The sequence below is a fragment of the Petaurus breviceps genome, unplaced genomic scaffold, assembly GCF_028583685.1.
Source record: "Petaurus breviceps papuanus isolate PSGF00001 unplaced genomic scaffold, PetGlider_PUasm1.0 174, whole genome shotgun sequence".
Lineage (NCBI taxonomy): Eukaryota > Metazoa > Chordata > Mammalia > Diprotodontia > Petauridae > Petaurus > Petaurus breviceps.
This window is the reverse complement of record NW_027185761.1, coordinates 8,427,505-8,452,912: the sequence shown is the minus strand read 5'-3', so window position 1 is coordinate 8,452,912 and position 25,408 is coordinate 8,427,505.

The following is a 25,408-nucleotide window of genomic DNA, read 5'->3' as shown; positions in this document are numbered from 1 at the left end:
TTTGATTAGTTCATCTGAAGATTATTCATATATTTTGATAATTTATCAGCTGGGGAATGGCTCTTATTTTTATAAATTTGACTCAGTTCTCTATATAGGTCTTCGTGAGAGAAACGTGCTTCAATTTTTTTTTCACACTTAAAATGCTAGCTGTCGGGGCAGCCAGGTAGCCCAGCGAGTAAGAGCACCAGCTCCATTGTCGGGATGACCTGGGGATCGAATTCTGGGCTCAGACACTTAGCACCCACCCAGAAACATCTGGCCGTGTGTAGCAGCAAGCACCCCAAGTGGGTCCTCAGGGTTTGCTGCCCATACAGGTTCTTGGATCTGCTTTGTTAAAGGAAAGCAACTCAAAATGGGTTAACAAGCTTACTTTAATCAGTCAGACATATATCGTTTACCTTGTTCAGGGGAAAAGGTCAGCATCCCGAACTTCAAAGTATACAGGCAGAATTATCAAGACAGAAACAGATCAAGTAGACAGATTTCCAAACTGTCCAACCATTACATCCATATCCAGTCAACATCTGGGTTTCCACATCTGGGTTTTTCAAAGCTGGGGGGGCCCTGGACAACGGCTTCCCAGAATACAGATCAAATCACAGAACACTTCTCAAAGTGAGCCCCCAAAACAAAGCTACACATCAGGGCTTATATAGCCTCCTCCTGGCTCAGAGAATGTAACAACCTTATTGACTCACTGGCCAATCAAGAAGTATCTACTGAAAAACAAGCCTCCCACTCCAAACTTCAGGTGCACTTTAGCCTAGGGGCAGGGAAGATCTTCCAAATTTGCATTCCCATTACACCGTGTAACCTTGAGCAAGTTACTTATCTCTGATTTCTTAAAAAAAAAAGAAAAAAATGCTAGCTGTATTTTCCTCCATCTTTTTTCCCCCTCTGTTTATTCTATTCTTTCTCTCTTTTCAACCTGTATTTCCTTAAAAGCATATTTTTACATTTATAAACCATTGCCATTTTGCCCTTGCAGTTCACCTTTGTAAATCATGATTGCTATACCATTTTTTGCATTTTTATTAGTTTATTTTCCCTTGTACTCCAGGCATGCTCTGGTATCAGTTAGAATCCCTCTTGATCAGATTAACAACCCTCTGTGACATTCTTTGTGAGATGGCCTCCATCTTTTTGTGGGAGATCATCAGTCTGACATTGTAAGTCATGTTCCACCAAAACAAATCTTTTTTGTATATACCATTTATTTTAGCTAGTTGTTTGTTTTTCAAATATGTTTTTTTCTTTTCCACAGTTATAATCTTAAATTGCAAGATAAAATCAAAAGGAGACTTGTGCCTCCAGTGTTTTAGCATCCTTCTCAATCAATCAGTGAATCAATCAACATTTATTTAGTACCTACTATGTGCCAAATATTGGGGATACAACAAGAGGCAAAAATGCATTCCATGCCCAAAAGAAAGTCTCAGTTAAATAGGGGAGACAGTGAATGGACAGATATTCACAAATAAGGTATATACAGAATCAAAACGGAAGGAAATCAGAAGGCAGCAGAATTAATAGGGATAAGGAAAGGCTAATAGTCAAGGACAGGATTTTTGGTTGGTATTTCAAAATAAGGAATGCAAATTTAAATTATTGCTTTTTGAAGAAAGAGTTATTATTTCCTTATAGACTCTTTGGTTGATTTCGGCAAATGTGATGAATAAAAATAATAAACTGTAAAATAAAACTGTTAATTGCTTCAGAATATCATTTAACAACATATAAGATATAAAATATATCAAGATATGAGCAAAATACAAAATAAAAACATGCAAAACATGAACTTTTTGTTTTATTTATATATAACAACAAAACCCAGCAAGAAAGAGAAATTAATCACATTCAAAATAATTAGAAAATTATAAATATTTTAGAATTTACATTCACATCCCCACAAGGATAAAACTGAAACACTGTTTAAAAAAATCAAGAGAAGCCTGGGAAGAACTAAGCCAAGATGATGGAATAAAATGAAAATTTTCCCCTAACCTTTCCCTACATAGTCGTCTAAACAGCTTTAAAAAGCACATTAAACCAAATACCGAGTGGGAAAATCATCATAAAGTCACAGTGAGTGATTTTGTTCCAGCCCAAGGCATCTTAGAGAGACAGTAAGAGAGCAATTAAGACTCTTTAGGTAGGGGCTGGAAGAAACAGCACACTTTATGGGCCTTGGATGTAGTAGTAATAACAATAGCAGTGCCAGGAATATCCAGTGCCATGGATGGTAAAGGGATTGAATACTTGACAAGAAAGAGATTTCAGGTGGCACTTGTGTTATCACTGGGGTGATGGGTCAGGTATCACTTGGCAACTCTGTAGAAAGCCAGAGTTCCAGGGAGTAGAGGGATATTTGAAGTTGTGAGGGAGCAGGGGCCCTACCTGCACAAGAACCAGAGCCTTGATGAGGAGGGCAGTGATCAGACTTCTCACTGGGTTACCCCACCTTGGAAGCACCAAAAAATTATAGGCCCTTAGACCTAGTTGCAAAAGCAACACGAAAAATACCTACATACTTACTTATATATATGAAGAATTAGAAAAGAATAGAAAAAGGACATGCACATAAAAAGCTATTATGGTGACAGGGAAGCTCAAGACACAAATTCAAAAGAACAACATGAATATATCTACAGGCAAACACTCAAAGACAAATGCAGATTGGACACAAATTGAATAAGAATTCTTAGAGGAGATTTTTTTTAAAGTAACAATGATTATAATAAATCAAATAAGAGTGATAGTGGAAAATTGGAGAAGAAATGAGAGTAATACATGAAAATTATGAAAATTGAGTTAAAAGCTTAGCAAATGAGGGACCAAAATACAAAGAAAATAACTCCTTAAAATCAGAATAAGTCAAATATGAAAGCTATCAACTTTAAGAATCATCAATAAAAAAAAAACAAAGGCAGAAGACTGAAAAAAAAGAGAAGAAAGTATATCATCTCTTACAGAAAAAAACAAGTCACCTAGAAAATAGATGAAGGATAAATAATTAAAGAATTATTGATCTACCTGAAAGTCCTATTAAAAAAAAACTATACATCATATTTCAAGAAATTATAAAGGCAAACTGCCAGATATCTTAGAACAAGAGGGCAAAGTAGAAATTAAAAGAATCATTGATAACCTCCTGCAATATATCCCCAAATGAAAACTGTCAGGAATGTTATAGAGAATTTCCAGAAGTCCCAGGTCAAGGAGAAATGCTGTAAGAAGGCAGAAATAAATAATCCAAATACCATGGAACCGAAATGAGCTTCATACAAGTTTTAGGAGCTACTAACAAAAGGAGTGGAAGGAGGGAAATATGATATTCTAGAAGGCAAAGGACCTAGCATTACAACTAAGAACAATATATGTAGCAAAACTGAGTACAGTATTACAGAGTAAAAATGGATATTTAAAGGCATGGGGGACTTTAAAGTATTCCTGATGAAAAGACCAGAGCTGAATTGTAATTTTGAAATTCAAACACAAAATTCAAGAGAAACATAAAAAAAAAACCATCAACATGACTGAGAAATCATAAGGAACTTAATAACGTTAAACTGATTATATTCCTAAGTGAGAAGGTAATACATGTAACTCCTAAGACTTTCATCATCGTTATATCAGAAAGAGACATATACTTATACAGAGGACATAGTATAAATTTATTATATTGGGATGAAAAGGTTGAACTGGCAAAACTTGAATGATTAATTACTTTGGCTTTTATCTTGAGGGCAATACTTCCCTCACTTGTCCCAGCCTTGCCATTCCTGGATCTACGTATCTATATGCCAACAACTATAGCTGTTCAAAATCAGTATAGGCTTCCTTGGAGGTAGAAGGTTTCTCTTTAAGAAAGTCTTCTAGAAGAGCCTGGATGACCATTGCCTGGGTACATTGCAGGAAGAGTTCTTGCTCAGGTATCATCTGGGCTAGATGGTAGATAAGATCTTTTCCAACTTTGAAACTACCTGGCTCTATGAAGGATAGATAAGTTGGGTGAAGTCACATTTTTTTCAAGAGATTGAAATTCAGGCCCATGGTTGAATGCTGAGCAAGGCCTACATTCTCATACTCACACTCTCCTTTCCCTTTAAAAAAATTATAGCAAACAATAAGAAGCAGGGAGCTCATTAGCTTATTGAATCTGGCATGAGTAAGACTTCCCTGACTCTTGGGAAGTCTAGTATTTTAATACATGAAATGCTAATATCTCATTGCCTACAGCTCAGAGACTGAAGTGAATCATAATGAACAAGCAGGAAAGTAGATATTTATCAACTTAGGCAGATAAGATAGAGGATTACCTAATAAAAAATAATAGACAGTTAATAAGAAGTAAAAAAAAAAATCAATATGCTGTCAACTAGGATGTCAGCGCAATTCAACTAAGATGAAAAAAATATGAGCTTAAAAAAGACCCAGTAAGTACTTAAGCAGCTGCATTCCAAATGAGTTACAATTTATAGGTGGCAGTCCAAGGGAGTCCCATAAATATAGCATTGTAGGAATTCAGGCTGGTCAACATAATCCATAGATCATATGGATATCGTGGGATCATAATTTAAATTAGGCTACTCCAGATTTGTGCATGTGTATGAGTGTGTTTTAATAATCTTTAAGGAAAAAGCATGGCTTGCTGTACAGTATTGTTATTGCCTAAGTTATAGTCCAATAAGCTCAATTTCTCTTTTTTTCCATCACTTATCATGAGAACCATATTTCCAGGGGTGACCAGATGATTTGCCATGATGGTCAAATTCTATATTGGTGACCCTATAGAGCACTCTTTTATTATGGGAGCAAAAATATTCTATTTCCAAATCAAACTCACTCCAGATTCTTTGCCTTTGGACATTTCCAATGAAGCTATTCGTTTCTTACATTTGTCGTCTTTTCTCTCTTTGAGATATTGGATTTATGCATTGCTAATTCAGACTGTGTACTAGACTTCACAACCTGTGTCCTAGATGTGAGAGAAATAGTGTCAGAAGCTCTAGTCTTGGCGGCAAAAGGTCTGTTATCTGAGGCCATGGCCCAGTGAACATTCGTCAGGGTGAGAGGTCATGGTGTCTGAAGTTCAATTTCTCTCTATCACATTCTTCAATCACCTAATATCTTTTTATATATTAAACTTCCCTTTGTCCCTTCATATGCTGTCCACTGCCTTTTCAAGGAACATTATACTATATACTCCTTTGATAGTCAAGACAGTAAGTCTGTGTTCCCTTTGCCCTTTAGCCTTCTCCTCAAGGATGGAGTCTTCCATGCCCTTTATGTTTCTGGATTCAAGAAACACCATATTTCCTGCTCTTCACTCTTTCCTGAGGAACAATTATTCAGCACACAGATGATTTCTGGAAAGTGATTTTGAGTTTATCATTTCTACCCTATTCTTAAAGGACAACTGAAGATGTTCTTGGTGTCATACAGCTTTGATTGAATCTGAACTAAATTTTATTGCAATTTCTGGACCACATTCTGTCTATAGTGCACTGCTGAATACATATCTATAGTAAATATCTTTCAATACTTCCATTTTCCATCCACTTACACATACTGGGTCCCTTTCTGCCTATGTTAGTTATATATTTTCTTTTCTAGCTTCATTTCTAAACCAGCTATCTCAGGCATTCTCTACAATTAAAATTTTAATTTTTATTTTATCATATCATGTTGTATTTTATGGCTTTTTATTTTTAGTTCAATGATATATTCTGCAGAATCTATGTACCATGACAATATGAACAAGATACCTACAAATAGGTTGGGAAGAATAAATACATCAAATGTTTTCCTAAATGTTGAAGGAGGTTGAAATGGTTTGCTTTCGTTTATGCACTTGATGTTATCTACAGGGGGTCTAGCTCTTCAAACTTCCTCCCTGTAACCCTGCACATATAATTAGTGAGCATTTACCATATCTAGCCCATACTCAGACTAACATAGCCTGTGAGGATCTTTATGTCATGCTACTGTATACCCTTTGGAAGAAACCTACTCCCTTCTTTTCTTTTCCTTTTCTATATCTGATATAGTAAAAGTTGCCCCCTTTACATCTAGCATGAGGGTGTCATTGCGTAGCCCAAGGGAAAGCAGAATATCGCCCCCCCCCCAACCTTTCATTAAGGGAAACTATAATTTCTGCTGAGAGGGAAAGCTGGAGATTGGAGCCAGAAGCTTAGACTCTCTGCTGTCCTCAAAAAGAAGAGGTACAGAGCTAGAATTATATCAAGTTGTGCCCTTAAATATTTTTAGTTTAGGGGTTATTTAGTATATAATACACTTAATAAATAGTTATTCATTAATTCAAATGAATGTAAGTGTATATTAGTATTTTTTCTTCTATAAAAATTATTCAATACTGCAGCCTTTCCCACAAAGCTGGATACATTTCTAATATTCCAAGCTCATAGCTTGTGGGTCCTTAATAATTTTTGCATTTCTTATGAAATTATTTAGCTGTATTTAATTGATCTTTGGTAGAAAAATCATTCTGGAAGTCTGATTCCTCCTGACCAGGAGGATTCTCTAGGTCCTGCTCTTTGAAAGAGGATATGGCACTTTATTTTGTGTACACTTCAAAGTTTGAACATTGTTTCCCAAACAATAAATGCTTTCTTTGTTCCTAGAATCAGTTGATTTGATTCATAAGGGCAGTTGGTTTTGCTATTGATTAAAAGCTGCAGCCACATAAAACGACAATGATTATGCAGAGGAGAGAAAAAAATATAGAAAGTTTATATATCATAAAACAATCAGGAAAAGGCTAATTCTCCTCTAATTCAAAATACTACTTTGTCCTCAATAGCAAAGTATATAGTGGGTCAGCAAGAATGTAGCTGAACAACCTCCTCCCCTAGGCAGCATCCATTTTGAAACATAATGCATTAGTTTTATTCCTCTCTGTCTGGAGGCTCAGCAATTAAAATAAATGTCTTCTACTACTGAAAAATATCAGAGTAAAACATTTCTAATAAGGTCCATAAATCATTCAGTCTTAAATAAAATGTTCCTGAGTAGGTTTAATATGTGTCAGAATTAAGGGAAATACTAACACTGGATGTTAAATTTGGTTTATCATAATGGGAAATGGACAAAGGTCAGAAATGAATCCTTAATATTTGACAATGAATTTTGAATAATGAGTTAGATATAGTTCCATAAAATTCAAATATTTGAAGAAAATGAATTACTTTTCTCATTACACACACATTATTGTCTTTCCTTGACATCTAGGGAAGACCAAAATTATTATTAATTATAATAAAATAACAATTTCCTTATTTACTTAAAAGATAGAACATTTTGTGCCAGTATATTTGGAATCAGAGATGATCTAAAGTGGCTGGCTTCCATGGCTTCCTGTTTTAAAATTCAGAAACTCCCACAAGGCAAACTATAGAGGTGAAGGTACGTGAGACTCAACAATTAGTAGACTAACTAAGGGAAATTAGTGTAGGAGGATACCTTCATCTATCAGCTTGCCCTGTAATCTCTTCAGGAGTAAGATGTTACTTACCAAATTGGGATCTAGGATGATTGTCAGCATGGATACATATGTGCATACATCTACACATGCACACATACATATAAATGTACATACATATCTTTATTTCCCTAAACCACTAATTTTAGTAGGACTTTATGCCAATTACCATGTGAAAGGAAGGGAATAATTTTTTATTAATCACCTATTATGTGACAGGCACTCTGCTAAGTTTTTTATGAATATATTCTCACTTGAGAAGATGTACCCTTGGAGGTACCTGAAATCCCTTTCAAGATCCCTGTCCAACATAATTCTTTCTTTTTGTGTGACTAGGTACTTGTTTACCTATGAATTCAATATGTTAATTGACATAATTTTCACTTCGTTTATATATGTGTATATATATATATGTTTATATATGCATATGTATACATGCAGGCACAGAGGAAGTCACACATTATATTATATATAGACACATACATAATTATATGTGTATGTCTACATAATCTTCTACAGTGTGCTGCTATTCCTCTTTTCTATCCTTATCAGTAGTACTCCCTATTGAAATTCTAATTCTTATGTGACATCATAGTGTGGAGGTGAACATGGTTCCTGAGTGCTATGCTAATTGAACTGAAGTTCTGGAAAGTCCTTCCACAAATGATGGATTGATTGTTATTCTGTCTTTCTATCAAGACACAGTCTGTCCTAAAGACATCTGAAACACCATTGATCCCTACCAGTATGTACGTAGCATCCATTAAAAATTCTCATTTTAGGACAGGTCACCTTAGTTGAATCTTAAAATGCAAACAAAGTTACATTTTAATAAAACTTTTTTACACCTTTGAAAAAGAAACTATGATTCTTTGGGGAGATTATCTAATGTGAAATACTCCCATGTACATGAAAAAAATATTAAAGTATATTCAATTTAAATAGTTTGATCACTGAGTATATTACTGACATTGGGTTCTTCCATTTATCTATTCCTCACATAGCAGATCTTTCATAAACCTATTATATTATGGATACAAACTTTATAACTTTTATTGAAATTATATTGAAGCAACAAATTTTGTTATATTGATATTTTAAAATAAAACTTCATTTTTGTGTTTAAATGTTTTCAAAAGACTCACATACATTTAAAATAGCTTTTATTTTTCATTCTCCATTTTCAGAACAATAAAGAAACAGTAATTCAGGTAATAGAATACTTTGCTGCATAAATTTAAAAGACATTTTAATATTTATACCTTATTTAGTACTAAATCACTTCTATGTATGATTACAAATATGAGCATCTCAGATTACATTTCTATTGCCCCTTTAATATTTCAATCCTTTTACCACATTCCATTTTTCTTAGTTAACTTTTTATTGAATTGTCTTGTAAGACTATAACAAACAATAAACTTTGAATTATACATGATTTAACACATTGCATAGTCCATTACTCAGTAAAAAAAAAAAGTAACTTGAATACATCTAATAAAAATTTCATCTTCCCCTGGGACCATAAACAGCATCGTTATTCTAGAATGCCATGGACATATTGAGACTTGATCAATATATCACTGTATCCTTAGATACTCAAGGGCTTGTTCCTATAAATTAGGTCTAACATGATATTAAAAGATATATGCAATTACCCATTTTACTGGGTGAGAGCAGACTGTGTCTCTTCATTTGTATCACCATGGATGATGCATACATCTGCAGAACGAAGTTTACCTCTTCATACCCTATAAACCAATCTGAATGCCACATAATAGCAGAAAATAGAGACAAAAAGTCAAGCACATACCATTTTGACCCACCAATGCTTCATCAATGTAAGAACAACAAAAAAAAACCATAAAGTGGCTGGTTTTATATAAATACTTGTATCTATAAGGAGACCTGATTTTGGCTTTGACAAAGTAATGCAAAGAGAAAATCTTTTAAGAGTGAATCAAAATATAGCTGAGGAATATGTGGCAAAAAGAGGTTATACAAACTGCTCAGGGTCACCCAGCTAGTAACTGTCTGAAAATTTTAAGTAGAGACAGAAAAGTAAATTATCTATAACAATTTAATGGAAACACCACAGAAAAAAACAATCAGAATTGAATGCTGTGAAATTAATTTTTAAAAAAAGGAAAGAAAAATAACTTGGCTCAAAAGAAGGGTTATGAGAATACTGCTCTCCAACCCCCAAGCCTCAACCCTCCATTTCTTTGCAGAAATAGTGATCTATGGAGTGAATCATTATACATAATAGCTGATTTTATTTAATTGTTTTAATCAGTTTTACTGATCCCTTTGCCTTTTACCTGTTTCTTTTCTTTTTAAATTCTTTGTTAAATGAATATACAGGTTTCTAGGAAGAGGCAGCATAAAGGGAGAAATCTAGACAATATGAAAACAAAGAAATCAGTAAAAGTCTATTAAAAAATATTGGCAAGAATAATCTGCATGTCTTTCAAGAACCTTCTAGATGAAAAATGAAAATGGAAAAGATAAGGTTTCATAAATGATTTTCTCCAGCAGCTTATATCCTCATGCACAATTTTGCTGAAAAGTTCAGAGAATATAGGACAAAAAACTCATATGACTGGGTAGATCAATTTATCTTTAAAGACTTTTTGCTAGTAAGTATTTTTGTGCATGTTTTAAGATCATGAAAAGTTCCTTAACAAATGCAATCACAGAAATAACTCTTTTGTGATTATCTGATTAGTGATTTAAGTGAGATATAAAGTGAGGAGTTGGATGGATAGACACAAAGAAATGAAAGTAGTTAATAGCCTGAATAGTATTTCAGGTGACTCAAATATGAATAAAAGAAAACTTCCTTCTATAGCTAGATTGGTACCAGAGTTTACCAAAATGTATTATGTAGCTCTAGCTCCTTAGGCTTAGTCCATGGCCATCATGATCCTCTATGCACCCAGGAGAGAAATATAGACATTTAGACATATTTTCATTTATCTAAGCATATGTCTTTTGTTCAAAACAAAGGTGGAAAGCAATAATCACCACAATCAGTACTTTCTAGACAAGCATATTTATTTCTTCTAGGACCAGAGAGCTTGGTAGTTAAGTCCCCTCTGGCTCCAGAAATATATCAGATCAATTAAGTACTAACCAAACCCTTCATTTCTATGGTCCGCAGGGTTCAAATCTATTTGACCCTTGATAAGAAAAAAGGGGAAATGGGGAAACTCATTTGAAAATTTTATCTTTTTTCCCCCTTTTTGGAGGGTGGAAGGCAAGGCAATTGGGGTTAAGCGACTTGCCCAAGGTCACAGAGCTAGTAAAGTGTTACATGTCTGAGACTGGATCTGAACTCAGGTCCTCCTTACTCGAGGGCCAGTGCTCTATTCACTGTGCTGCCTAGCTGCCCCTAAACTTTATTTTTTTAATGATGATATTGAGCTCTGTAATTTCTTCCTCCATACTATGAGGGCTGCCAAAAACTCTATGGTATTATATCCTCACTCATTGAATTTTCTTTCTTCTTGCATCCCAGACAGACTAACTCTTATGTTTTAACTCTATCTTGCCTGCTCCTTGAGACATTGTTCTCCTCTTCCCTTACATCCTTGAATTCTTCAGTGCCATTTCTTTCCCCCAAAATATTTATTTCAAAATTCCCTGCCTTTTTTCATTGATTTTCTTAATATTTGTCCTAGGATTATAGATTTAGAATGGGGAAGGAACTCAGAGACAATATAATCTAACCTCCTTAGTTCACAGGTAAGGAAAATGAGACTTGGGTAAATAACAATTGTCACAACAGAAAGGTAGTAAAGAAGAAAGCAAGCATTTGAACTCAGGCCCTCTGCCTTCAAGTTTAATATTCTTTCCACTCTGTTACTATTCTAGTGCATGATTTTAAAAAATAGTAAAAGTAATTATATATAGTGTTTAATATCTACAAAGATTTTGCATGTTATTTAATCTTCTCAACAATCATATATAGTAGGTGTTATTCCCATTTTACAGATTTAAAGGATGAAGAAAAATAGAAACAATTTGCCCTGATAGACCATATGATTTGACTATATTACAAAGTCAATCAGAGAACTTAAGTGGAACTGCCAATATGGTAGTTGGCTGTTGCCCTTCAAATCTGAAGAGGACTAAAGTGACATCTCTATGCTGGGGTCAATGTACAGTGTGCCTGGCTGTGGCTGATCAATCTAATCTGAGTTCAGAAAGCTCTACTACAGGTCAGGCACAAATAGTCTATTTGAACATTTGGAATGAAAATGTCTCTAAATTTGTGCATCTCACATTTTTTTTCAACTACTACAATTCTGTTTTGCTCCTATACCACAGTCACTTCTTTGATGCCATGCTGGGCAGTCCTGTGCCAGTGTCTCCTGGGTCTCAAAATCAATTGCAAAGTTATTCAGAGAGACTTTAAGAGTGCCCTTGTAATTGGAAATTAAGGGGATGCCCATCAATTGGGAAATGCCTAAATAATTTGTGGTATATGAATGTAATGGAATACTATTGTGCTATAAGAAATGAGGAGCAGATGGATTTCATATTTATCTGGAGAGGCTTATATGAACTGATGCTGAGAGAGACAAGCAGAACCAGGAAAAAATTGTTCACAATTACAGACACAATGTATGTGTAACAACCAACTTTGAATGACTGGACTATTCTCAGCAATGAGATGATTCTCAGCAATGAGATGAATGGAGTTATAAGTCAACTCCAAAATACTCATGATGGAGAGAGATGTCTACATTCAGAGAAAGAACTAGAAAGAACAGAATTTGAATGTACATTGAAGCAATCCACCTGCTCTCTTTCTTTTTTCTTGTTTGATTTTGTTTCCTCTTTCCCATTGTTCATTCCATCTGATACAATCCTTCTTTATAACCTGACTAATGTCTAATGTGAAAGTATTTGCAGATCCCATACTTGATTGTATGCCATCGGGGGTGGGGAAGGGGAGGGAGAGAGAGAAAATTTGAAACTCAAGGAATTGTGGAACTGAATCTTATAAACTAAAAGTAAACAAACAAATTAATAAAGACCAAAAAAAAAAAAAAGAGTGCCCTTGTATCACTTCCACTGGCCTCCCTGTGCGCTCTTACTTTGTATGAGTTTTCTGTAAAACAATCTTTTAGGCAAATATGTGTTTGACATTCCAACATGTAGCCAACCTATCAGAGTTGTACTCTCTGCTGTAGGGTTTGAATGGTTCACAATTCAGCTTGAGAAAGGACCTCAATGTTTGGTACCTAATTTTGTCAAGGGATCTTCAGGATCTTCCAAAGACAATTCAATTAGAAGTGGTTCAGTTCCCTGGCATGGCACCTTTATAGTGTCCAGGTTTCACAAGCATACCATAATGGGGTGAGAACAATGGCTCTGTAGATCTTAAGTTTGGTAAGCAGCCTAATATCTCGTCTCTTCCCCCACACTTTCCTTTGGAGTCCCCAAATACTGAGCTAGCCTTAGTAATGTGTAAGTCAACCTCATCATCAATGTTTACATCTCTGGCAAGTATACTGCCAAGGTAAGTGAACTTATCCACAACATTTAAAATCTCTCCATTTGCTGCAACCAGCGGTTCCACATATGAATGATGTGATGCTGACTGGTGGACAGCTTCTTGGTTTTCACTGTTGTTGTTGTTGTTGTATATTATGGTGTTAATCATCAGGGCAAACTATGGTAAGCCTATGCAAATATAGTAGGGATAACTATTAGCTCCTTCAAAGTCTTCCCAAATATCATGCATAGATAAACAATTATTTGGAGAAACAACACTTGAAACATTTCTATCAGTTCTATAAGCATTTATTAAGCACTTGTTATATGCCAATCACTGAACTAAGAGCTGGGTATACAAAGAAAAGCAAATATTCCTTGCTTTTGAGGGACTTAAGAGAGGAAGATAGCATGCAAACAATGTACAAACAAGCTATATATGGCATAAATTGGAGATATCAACAGAGGAAAGCCACTAGAAATATGGGGACAAGGTCAGAAAAATCTCCACAGCAAGCTTGTTATTAATCAGGAAAGTAGAAATAACTTTCCCTTGAGTGCTACAGGAAAAAGGAAAGTTTGTTTCGAATGTAAACCATAGCATTGACTTATACTGTCCTGATACTTCCATAGAGAGCAGAACAAATTAAAACATATGACATAGTTATAGAACTCTTGATTAAGAGCAGCGTATAGTTATAGGATCAATATATTCTATTGGGTTAAACAAATCAGTGTCAGTTAAGAAAATTGTAAGTATTTTTTCTCAAGTTCAAAATGGCTTTTAGATTCTAAAGTGTTTTTGATGCTTTTTTTTCTTTTGTAGAAGTAAATGTTTCTTTTCTGTTAGCTATTATTAATTTTAGCATGCAAATTTCAGAATCCTGTTCCAATGAACTCTTATTTTGATTCCAAAGGCTATTGTAATTGGAGGAATTAATTTTAAAATGAAGTATATCTTATGAGGGCATATAGGTGTTACACTGGATAGAGTGTAGTAGCTGAAGTCAGGAAGACTCATCTTCCTGAGTTTAAATCTGACATCAGACACTTACTAGCTGTGTGACCCTAGGGAAGTCACTTCACATTGTTTGCCTCAGTTCCTTATCTGTAAGATGAACTGGTAAAGGAAATGGCGAGTCACTCCAGTATCTACCAAGAAAACCTCAAATAGGTCATAAAGAGTTGGATACAATTAAAAGATCTGAACATATACAAAATGTCTTGTGAATGTCATTGTTTTCCTTTAGGCCACAGTTCATTGCAATTAAAAAAAAAGTTATGCCTGACTCATGAATCCAGGTTTCATATTGTATTTTAGAAACAATAAGCATAGAGACATTAAGCTTGACCATAAAAAAATGGAGATGATCCTTGAGATGATAACTTCCTCTCACTCATTCCAATTAATTGCAATAGAAAAGAGCTTGAATCCTAGAATCCAGAGACTAATGTTCACTGTAAGAGCTGACAATAATCAAGCATTTGACTTTGGGCAAATCATTTAATCTTATTTGAGATTCATTTTTAACTTTTTTTTAGAATTTAATTCAATAAAATCAATATTTATTAAGGGATCCAAAGATAAAAAGAAAAAAGACCATGACTTTTAGTTTACATTTGTTTTAGAGGAGGGAGAGTAGGGTATGATACACACACACACACACACACACAAATACATACAAATGTATGTACATATGTATACATATTCATGTATATGCATATACATACACATAAAGATGCACATATACACATGCACAATACATACATATATACACATGCTTGCATATATACATATATACACAAATATGTATATATACACACATATATACAGACAAATGCATAAATGGATATGATACATCTGTTTATAGATAGATATACACACATATGTCTGTTTTATGCATGTGTGTGTTCTCTCAATTTCTGTTGAATGTAGTGAGGGCTACACAGTTACTACTTCCTTTAGGAACATAGATCAGGAGAATCTCCTTTTGCACTGTTCTAGGGCAGTGCTTTGCTCAATAATAAAGATTGGCATTGTTTACTATCTGGAGTGCCTGAAGTTGCTGCAGTCTAAAAGGAATGATGAGGTTTGACAGCAGCACTTTGGAACTGATGGCTCCTTGGTGAGATCAGAGTGGCTCCTTGAGCCTTTTAGAGCTTGCTTCCATTATTTTCGGAATGGATTAAAACTAGTCCCTTAATAATCACTGGATAAATACTTATTGATGGACTGATTCATTCTGGCCTTTTAGGTGAACATTTCTATAATATATATTTACTTCAATTACTACAGTATAAAATGCATTTATTAACCCCCTAAGCTGCCACTACTCTGTTCTTCAAAAGGCCTTGTTCAAATTCCCACCCCATAAGTGACTGCACAGTTGGCAATGGGCTGACAGAAGACAGATGGCACAGGCCCCTAAAGTTTGACCCCAGCTCTATCCTTCCCACTGCTGTTACCTGGTTTGGTACATGTGTTAATAAGGCAGATGCCTCAGAACTGACACCATGATTTTATAATTATGATTAAAATTTATCGTACCAAAACTATTAAGTATGAGTCATGTCTTCCTGAGCTTAGAATTTATTAATTAATTTATTAAGCATTCCCTATATACCATGCACAGTCCTACTTGTTGTGGATAGAAAGAAAAACAAAGGTATAATTTATATTTTCTAAAAGCTCTCCTTCTAGTAGGGATGGGGGGAACATGATTATGGCCATACAAGATTTAAACATTCCAAATGGAAGATGACCTCAAAGGAAGGGACTGAGAAGGGGCGCGGGGGCAGGGGGGAGGTTGGGGGGGGGTGAAGCAGAAAGTCTCCTGCAGAAAGTGAGGCCCAACCTAGGTTTGAAGTAAGCCAAAAAAGGAAAGAGATGAGGAAGGAGAGCATCCCAGGTATTCTGAACACCCAAAGAAAAGGCACTAAGCCCAGACAGAGTCAAGTATGAGAAACAGCACAAATGCCAGTATTGTTGGGTTGTATATAAACTAACAGAGTAAGTATAAAAATACTATAATGATGTGAAAGACTTTGGTTTGTGTGTAATTGCCTGTTTTTTTCTCCATTAGGTAGCTCCTTGAGGGTAGGGATTTCCTTTTGCTTCTTTTTGTATATCCTGGGGTTTATGGGCTAGATTTCTTTCTTTTTTTTGCATTTTGGAGGGCAATTGGGGTTAAGTGACCTTCCCAAGGTCACATGGCTAGTAAGTGTTAAGTGTCTGAGGCCGGATTTGAAATCAGGTCCTTCTGACTCAAGGGCCAGTGCTCTATTCACTGTGCCACCTAGACACCCCCTAGATTCCTGTCTTAAGGACCATTCCTTAAACCCAAATCACTTTGGTTCTCATTATTGGGCCAACAATATGTCCTAAGTCAAACCCCACTTGGTCACTGTTTGTGTCCAGATTGGCTCAGAGGGAATGTAAATAGAAATTGTTTCTGTTTTGGCCAGAGACCTTCTGGGTTTCACCCTCCCAGATTGATTTTTTTACTCATTTCTTACCTAACCTTAATGAAGAGTGGGTGTTGCCTTAGTCAAAGTGACACCTGGGAAAGACCTTAGCTTTAAAAGGCCAAGTTCTCCCACTGCATCCTGGGCTATCTGCAGCCTTCCTCATCCAAAACATGCTACTGGACCCATATGGTTCTGGAGGAGAGAGGCTGGTGACTTTGCACAGTCCTCCCTCACATAAATCCAATTCACTTGAATACTGCGGAATCACCTTCTTGATGTCATGGTTATCTTCAATAATGAAGGACAAACAACAAGTATGAGGCAACTTAGCACAGTGCCTGGCACATAGTGATGCTTATTAAATGTTTATTGATTGTCCTTTACCACGGACAACCTATAATGAAGATTTTCCCCATTAATTATTTCTCATATAATTCTAATTACATTCATTTTGTAATTTTGCAAAAATGTGTACTCATAATTTCCTGCTTTATCTTTATGATCAGCTCTATCCCTTAAGTAAGAGCTCACCCTCCAACCATCATTGAGAGAGATAACTCCATGCTTGCTCCTCCTTCTCCTCCTCCTCCTTCCTTCTTAATATAAAGATATGCACTTTAGTCTTTTCATTTCAAACATCTGTTTGGGTTTCTTTTAACATATAGCATAAGCAATTATTCTAAACCAATATATTTTTCCAAAATTCTTTCCTGTTTTCCTAGATGTTTCTTTTCGTTTTTTCTTTTTCCAAATAGGTAGTCCTTACATTGTTGTTGGAGACTTGTCATTGTTCAGTCATTTCAGTCATGTTCTATTCTTTATGACCTCATTTGGGCTTTTGCTGGCAGATACTACTGTGTTTCCCCGATAATAAGACACTGTCTTATTATTTTTTTTGGACAGAAAAACACCAGAGGGCTTATTTTCAGGGGAGGGCTTATTTTAATGAACATTGACAGCAATTTTAATAAACAGGTAAATGTGAACAAAAAAACTTACCTTTATTCAATAAGCAAATCACTGGGGAAGAACAGGATGATGTGCTCACTGCTGCAGCTCTAATTGGATGCAGCTCGGAGCGCGGCGTGCGTTTCACCGGGGGGGGGTGCATACAGAGGGTACAGTAATGTAGCGTGTAGCGCAGGGGATCACCTTCACTACAGTAGCAATCTCAATAGGGCTTATTTTCGGGGGAGGGCTTATTTTCGAGGAATCTTACACAGTAAGGGGAGGGCTTATTTTCGGGATAGGTCTTATTATCGGAGAAACACGGTACAGTGACTTGGAATTTCCTTCTCCAACTCACGTTATAGATGATGAAACTCAGGCAAAGAGAGTCAAATAACTTGCCCAGGGTCACACAGCTAGTACATTTCTTAGACTAGATTTGAACTCAGTTGTTTCTGACTTCAAATCTGGCATTCTGTCCACTGTTAGAATCTTAGAGTTTAGCAAATATTATGTTACTATGGTAGATTATGTCTGGGTTATTCTCACCTAGTCTGTGTCATTGATCACCTTTTCTATTGTTAATCAGCCTTTAGTAGCAACTAGTACTATCTAGCTTTGATAATAAATGCTTTGTAGTATAGACTGAGATATGGAAATTAGGTGACAAAATGGATAGTGTTGTCTGGCCTAAAGTCAGAAAGACCCATTTTCTTGAGTTCAAATCTGGGCTCAGACATTTTCTAGTTGTGAGTCTGCAAAAGTGACTTAACCTTATTTGCCTCTGTTACTAATCTGTAAAATGAGCTAGAGAAGGAAATGGCCAAACACTCCAGTATGTTTAGCAAGAAAATCCAAAATGAGTCACAGAGTCAGAAAGGACTGAAAAACAGTGGCATTCCTTTATTCTTAACTTTTTTTGCCCTCAATATTTGGGTTGGTGGTCTTGACTTTTAATTCATTCAGATGAATTTTGCTATAGTTTTTTTTTTTCTGATTTCATGAAATAACTCCTTTGTAGTTTGGTGTGGTACTAAATCAGTAAATTAATTTGGCGCATACTAAAACTTAAATTATATTGATATGGCCTAACTATGATTAATTCATATATCTCTGAATATTTGAGTCTTATTTTGTCATGTTGGGAAGATGTTTAGAAGTGAACTTCCAAATAGTTAATATATTTCGTAGTAATATTGAATGCATATTTATTTTAAACCTTTGTCTGCCTATTATATTTTGTTAGTAATATCCAGAAATATAATTAGCTTATTTTATTTTTTGCTACTTTACTGAAATTATTGTTTCCATTAACTTTTGTTGAATTTCTAAGATTTTCTAAGTAAATCACATGCAAACAGTGGTCATTTTGTTTTTTCTTTACCCTTGCTTATTCTTTCAATTTCTTTTTTTTCTTTCATTGCTATAGATAGCATTTCTGGTCTATATTAAATAACATTGGTGACAATAGATATGTTTCCTTTATCCCAAATCGTACAATCATAGGTGGTTTTATTTCATTCTTAAATACATTGCTACTTCTTGGTTTTCCATAGTTATTGTTGAACATATTAAGTAGAGATCTGTTTTTTACCGCAGAGAGTTGTATCGCTCCTCTCTAAACTTTGAATCTAATATTATTATCATGTAATTAGTTTTATTTTTGTTATTAGTATAGATTATTATACTTACATGCATAGTTTCCAAAATATTGAAGCAACTCTGAATTTCTTGTATAAATACACTAGGGTTCCAGTAAATAATATTTTGAGCATGTTACTAAAGGCTCCTTGCTAATATTATATTTAATATTTTTTCTCAATATTCATTATATGTGTGTGTGTGAGTGTGTGTGTACACACTCACACACACACATTTCTTCATTTCTCCTAGGTTAAGGCATTAGTTCCATATTTATTTCTTAGAAGGAGTTTGGGGCAAAATATTTTGCTCCTTCCTTCCTTCCTTCCTGTCTCCCTCCCTTCCTCCCTTTTTTCCTTTCTTCCTCCCTTATTTCCTTCCTTCCTTCCTCCCTTTCTTTCTTTCTTTCTCTCTCTCTCTCTCTCTCTTTCTTTCTTTCTTTCTTTCTTTCTTTCTTTCTTTCTTTCTTTCTTTCTTTCTTTCTTTCTTTCTTTCTTTCCCTCTTTCTTTTTGTTTATTCTATATAGTATTTTGGATAGTTGCTCTTTCTTTGATATAATTTCCTTATAAATTCATATCTTCTGTTTTTTTTAATTAAAAAAAAACCCTCTGCACTCTACCATACCAATTTGGGAGTTCATATATAGCTTGGTTAATTTTTTTTACTAAGTTTATTTATTTTAAAATGTCCATTTCCTTTTTTGATATTGGAATTCTTTGTATTTTTTGTGAATATTCATCTATTTTAAGCTATTAAAATTGTTTTGATAGCACATAATTGGGAAAATATTTTCAAACAATTTCTCTGATTTATTTTTCATTTAAAACTTTTTTTGGTTAGATTTTTTTAATGAAAATAGCTAATGGCCTTTTCATTTTAACATAGTTATTGAAAAAATATCTGCTAATTTTATACATTGTTTTCAATTTTATTTCTTTTATATTTGAATTGTTTATCTCTTTTAAAGAATTTCATTGATTTTCAGAAGTACAATTTTATGTTTTATGTTGGTATTTTCTCTCTTTTTTAGATCAGAAAGCTATCTATCTATCTAACTGATACTACATTATTCCCATTGTTTAAGAAAATGTTTAGAACCATGTATTTTCCTCATAGCACTACTTGGGATGAATCCCACATATTTTGGTATGAAGTCTCATTTTTATGTTCTTTAATAAAATATTGTTTCTATAATTTGTCCTTTGTTCTACATATACAATAAGATTATATCATTTAGTCTTCATTTAAGCCTGAAATATTTCTCAAAATTTTCATTATTTACAATATTATCCATTTCATTGTGTTAAGTAAAGAACATTAAGTATCTCTGCTAATTTTTTTAAATTATTAAGTATTTTATGCCCTAGTGGTTAATCATTTTTTTTCATAAAGGTGTCCAACAAAGCTGAGAAATGATTATATGTCTTAAAGAGCCCAGGAATTCAGCAGATGTGAGAGATTACTATGTTTTCTAATTTTTGAACACAGTGGAATTCAGTAGAGATAATGACCTTTTTTTATTACTACATGAGGATTTGATCATTGTTTAGCCCATTCAAATTGGTAAAAATGAATTTGTATTTCTAAGATTTTCTTGCTTCTGGGTGGTTTTTCAAATGTTCTATTACATTTTTCAGTAGAACAATTTAAATGTGCTCTATTAAATTAAAGGTTAATTTCTACTCTACCTCCTCAGATAATTTTATTCAGTTTTATAGTATATAATATTTTGGTTTATAGATATTTTTCCATTGTTAATATTTATCATTACACATATATGTATATGTATGTATATATATGTATATATATACATATATGTGCATGTATGTACTTTCCTTTATGCTGATTACCTAGACTTTTGTTATTCTTCCTCTAGTGCATCGGTCCTTTTGCTGTTTGCTTTTCCCTATCTTGTTTTAAGAGTTCTGCATAGTTTTCATGATTTCTTGTGTTATAGAACTCAGTTTTGTGTTCATTTTCTGTTATGATCTTAAAGAAGTCCATGGAATATTAAATTTATCTATCTTTATTACATTTTCTAGGTAAGATGTTATTGTTATAATATGCTTCTTTTACTTTTAACTTTATCCTAATATTTCTTATCGATTTATTGAAGGAGTAAGTTCTGTTTGCTTCATTTTGTGGCCAATCTATTTTTAACTAGGTTTCTACCTGAAATACACATATTGTTGTTTTTCACATTCTTAAGTATTATCTTGGGATTCTTTTAGTCCAGAATATTTCTTCCTTGTGCTAGAATTTTTCTTTTCTTTTCTATTTATTCTAGTCTGCAACTTCCATTTCTGGATAAGGATTTTTTTTTCAGGCTCAGGCTCTTTTCTTTTACATTCATGTTGGCCATTTCCCCAATATTGAAAATAATTCTTCTAACTTTCTGCTTTTGAAACAATTCTCTTTTTTCAAGACCTACATTGTTGTTATTGTTCAGTCACTTCAGTCATTCTCTTAGTGACCCCCACTTGGGGTTTTCTCTGCAAAGATACTGAAGTGGCTTGCCATTTCCTCCTCCTGTTTATTTTACAAATGAGGAAATTGAGGCAGATGGGGTGAAAAGATTTATACATAATAAGGCTGGATTTGTATGCAGGTTCTCCTGAGGCTAGGTTCAGAGCTCTATTCAGTGCACCACCTAGCTGTCCCTAAGACCTACATTAGGTGTCATCTTATGGACCAAGTTTTTCTTGATCCTTTCTTCTCCCCCAGATAAAAGTGTTTTCTCCATCCTCAAAAACTCTTGAATATTTTATGTTGATTTTTCTTTATAGTATTCTACCAGAGAGCACACTCTATATCCCCCCCCCCCGGTTAATTTATGAATTAGAATAGAAAACATATTGGTTTTAATTTTTTATTTTCTACCTTAGCACAGTCCTTTGAATGCAGGTTATTATTATTGTTTTCTTTTTTGAGGCAATTAGAATTCAGCAAGTTGTCCAAGACCACGTAGTTCTTAAGTGTTTGAGGTAAAATTTGAATTCAGGTTCTCCTGACTCCAGCACCCATGCTCTATCCATTGTACTACCCAGCTACTGTTAGCAATAGGTTCTTTATCTATCTATCTATCTATCTATCTATCTATCTATCTATCTATCTATCTATCTATCTACCTATTGTCTGTCTATTGAATTGTATCAAATTGAGAGGTAATTCAATAATCCCAGTGAGCTATCTAATCCTGCATACTCCTGGTGGGGTCTCATATTTCCTCCATCTAAATTAACTGGAAACATAACAGATTTTTCTTTCTGTTATTTCATGATCTCTGTGGAATCCACTGAATTTTCTCTTTCATAAAAAAAATATTTTCCTTTATATTAAATTTTTTGTAGTGTTAGTAATTTTTGTCTGCTTTTTAAAGAATCGTCTCAGCTGGTTTATCTGCTTCTAACCCAGAATTTTTCTGGGTTTTTCTCTCCTAATATTTTGAGATATACATTTTTAAAAATTTCTTAGAATCTCTGACATTCAGCTTTCATACTTTTCCTTCCTCTGATTTACAAACTCCTGAATCTTGTAGGCTAGATAATTTGAACTTCCTTTCTTTGGATAATATGGGCATTAGGTAAGAATGGGTCCAGGTTAAAGCAAACTCCAAGGACTGGGGAGGAGGGAGAGAACTGCTTTCCTGGAGGTATTTCTATTCCCTTTTTTGTGAGCCTCAAAGTCCCTTTCCATTTCAGCTAGGGACTCTGAATGGAACACATAGTATCTTTCCATCTCTTTCCAATTCCTCTGTGCCCTCTCATCCTTTCCTTCATGTGTGAATGGATAGGGTTAAAGTCTGCTTGTTCTTATAGAACTAAGAAAGTATAACAAGGGAAAAACCCTATTCATTCATAAGTCTATAAATGAGTTTATATTCATTCAAGAGCAATGATGATCGAGAGCTCTTAGTATGCATATTCTCCAGGTTTATCTTGAGATACTATTTTATAACTTTGTGTGGGGCTTTGGATTCTTGTTTTGTGGAATCATTTGGAATATTTCCAAATATAGCACATACTTTCTTCTAAGGTTTTGTGGCTACAAAAAATGACTAGATATCTGACTATTCTCTTGCTTAACAAACCTCATTGGAAGGTAGTTATTAATTGATCTGAACTCTGGGTACTTTCCCCTTTCTTGTAAATTGATTCTCAGATTTTCAGAAGCTTTGTTTTTGTTTTCCCTTGGGGATTTCATTACATTCTGTATATATCTTGTTGCTAACACTATCAGAAAGACTAGGCTACTTACAATGTGACTGACTTAATCCTTGAACATTTTTTGATAAATGCTTTTAAACCGTGGCAGACCTTGGCAGACAAGACTGCTAGAACTTTATGGGATTCCACTTATCAGGCTCAATCTAAAGACTCCATCTATTCTCTTTAAAAAAAATGAAATGGTAAATAGAGGAGGTATTGTGACTTGGATAAGGAAAGACTGTGATGTATTAACAGTTCTAGTGAAAGTGGCAGACTGTTTGAGGTTTGAGCTGGCAAATATAAGTGTGAAATGGAAACAAAACCAATCATGGATTATGCAGAAGATTTCATACCAGCAATAGCAGCAAAATAAGGGAAGGCATCATTAAAAATATATCAAGAACCGACATCAGAAGTATTGGGTGGTGAATAAAGAAAACAAAATACAAAGTCATAAATATGGGAGGAAACAAAAATATTATAGTGTTGATGTTAAAAATAAAATTTATATTTTTCTCTACCAGTAAAAATTCTTAGTGTATGCTCTGGCTGGGAAATATTTGTATATGAATACATACGTGTACGTGTGTATACATGTGTACACACATGTGCACAGTGCAATATAATTGTATGCATGTGTGGAATATATGATGTAATTTATGATGATGTGTCTCTCCCTATCTCTGTCTCTCTTTTCTTCCCTCCCCCCTCTCTGTCTCTGTATTTCTGTCTCTGTCTCTCTGTCTGTCTCTGTTTTTCTATCTCTCTCATACACACAGGGCATATAATAAAAGCTGCCTCAAAAATTTTGGATTATCATACAAATATAATGTGTATGTATTCTTGTTTTATCACATACATGTTTATGTGCATGTTCAATGAATATGCACGTACTTATGTATACAGATTTATATATATATATAAATGTGCTTACATATGTATCATACATAAACATATACAATTCTCCTATAAAATTAAATGACTATTCAGAACTTAAGATGATTAAAGTATAGGGTAATTATGTGAAATTTTATTTTGACTCTAAAGAATAATATGGGTAAAAGCACTTAGAATATAGTGGGGAGCCAATGAAATGCTCAGTGAATCAATCACCAAGCAGGTTTGAATATACATGAGGCCCTGTATTTGGTTCTAGGGAGACAGAAAAAAACAAAAACAAAACTGAAATAGTTTTGCTTTTAAGTAGCATGCATTCTATGGGACAGACTATGTATATCTATATGTATAGATATCAATAGATTTATTTTTAAAAATAGATATGAGTTTAATTGGCAGGGTGGGCAGTAATGATCGGAGAAAGAGAAGATTTCGTGGAGATGATGATACATGAATTAAACCTTGAAGGAAACAAGAGACTTTAACAACATGACCAGATGAGGGGGGAGTACAATCTACTTCAGTAAGAGTTAGTGTAAATCTACAGAGACTTTTCATTTTTTGAATATCAGCAATGAGAAAGAAGAAGACAGTAGCTGAAAGGTACATTTCTAGTTTTTACTCATGTTCAGAGTATGATGGGAAGACTACTAATCAAAATATGATTATCTTAAATTAGAAAAGGAATAGTTTACTTCTAGTGGTAAAGAAGACAATAGGGATTGAAAAGCACTTTAGAGGTAAATAAGCCCCACCTCTCATTTACAAATGATGAAGCCAAAGCTCAGTGAGAGAAAATGACTTGCCCCAGGTCATAAGAATAGGTGGTGAAAGTAGGGTTTAAGCACTAGTCCACTCACTTCAAATCTAGAACTTTTTTTTAACTTTTCATGCCAAAGATGCATGGGAAGAAACCACAACAAAAAGAAATCAAAGGAAAAGTACAATCAATTTGATGAAAACATTAACAATATTTTTATGAAACAAAAACAAATATCTCATTTTTTTTGCCTAAGGAGAAATATGGTGACAGCTTTCACTTCCGAACTACTATTAAATCTTGTGTCCATGTTCAAGCCATATCAGAAAAGATCTTCAGTTCTTTTCTTTCCACTTTGTTGAATTCCTGAAAATTTTCATTGCATGATCAGGAATTAAAAAAAAATCATTGCAATCATTTTAATTTCATGGGAATCTACCATAACAAACATAAATTAACTATGATTGACCATAATT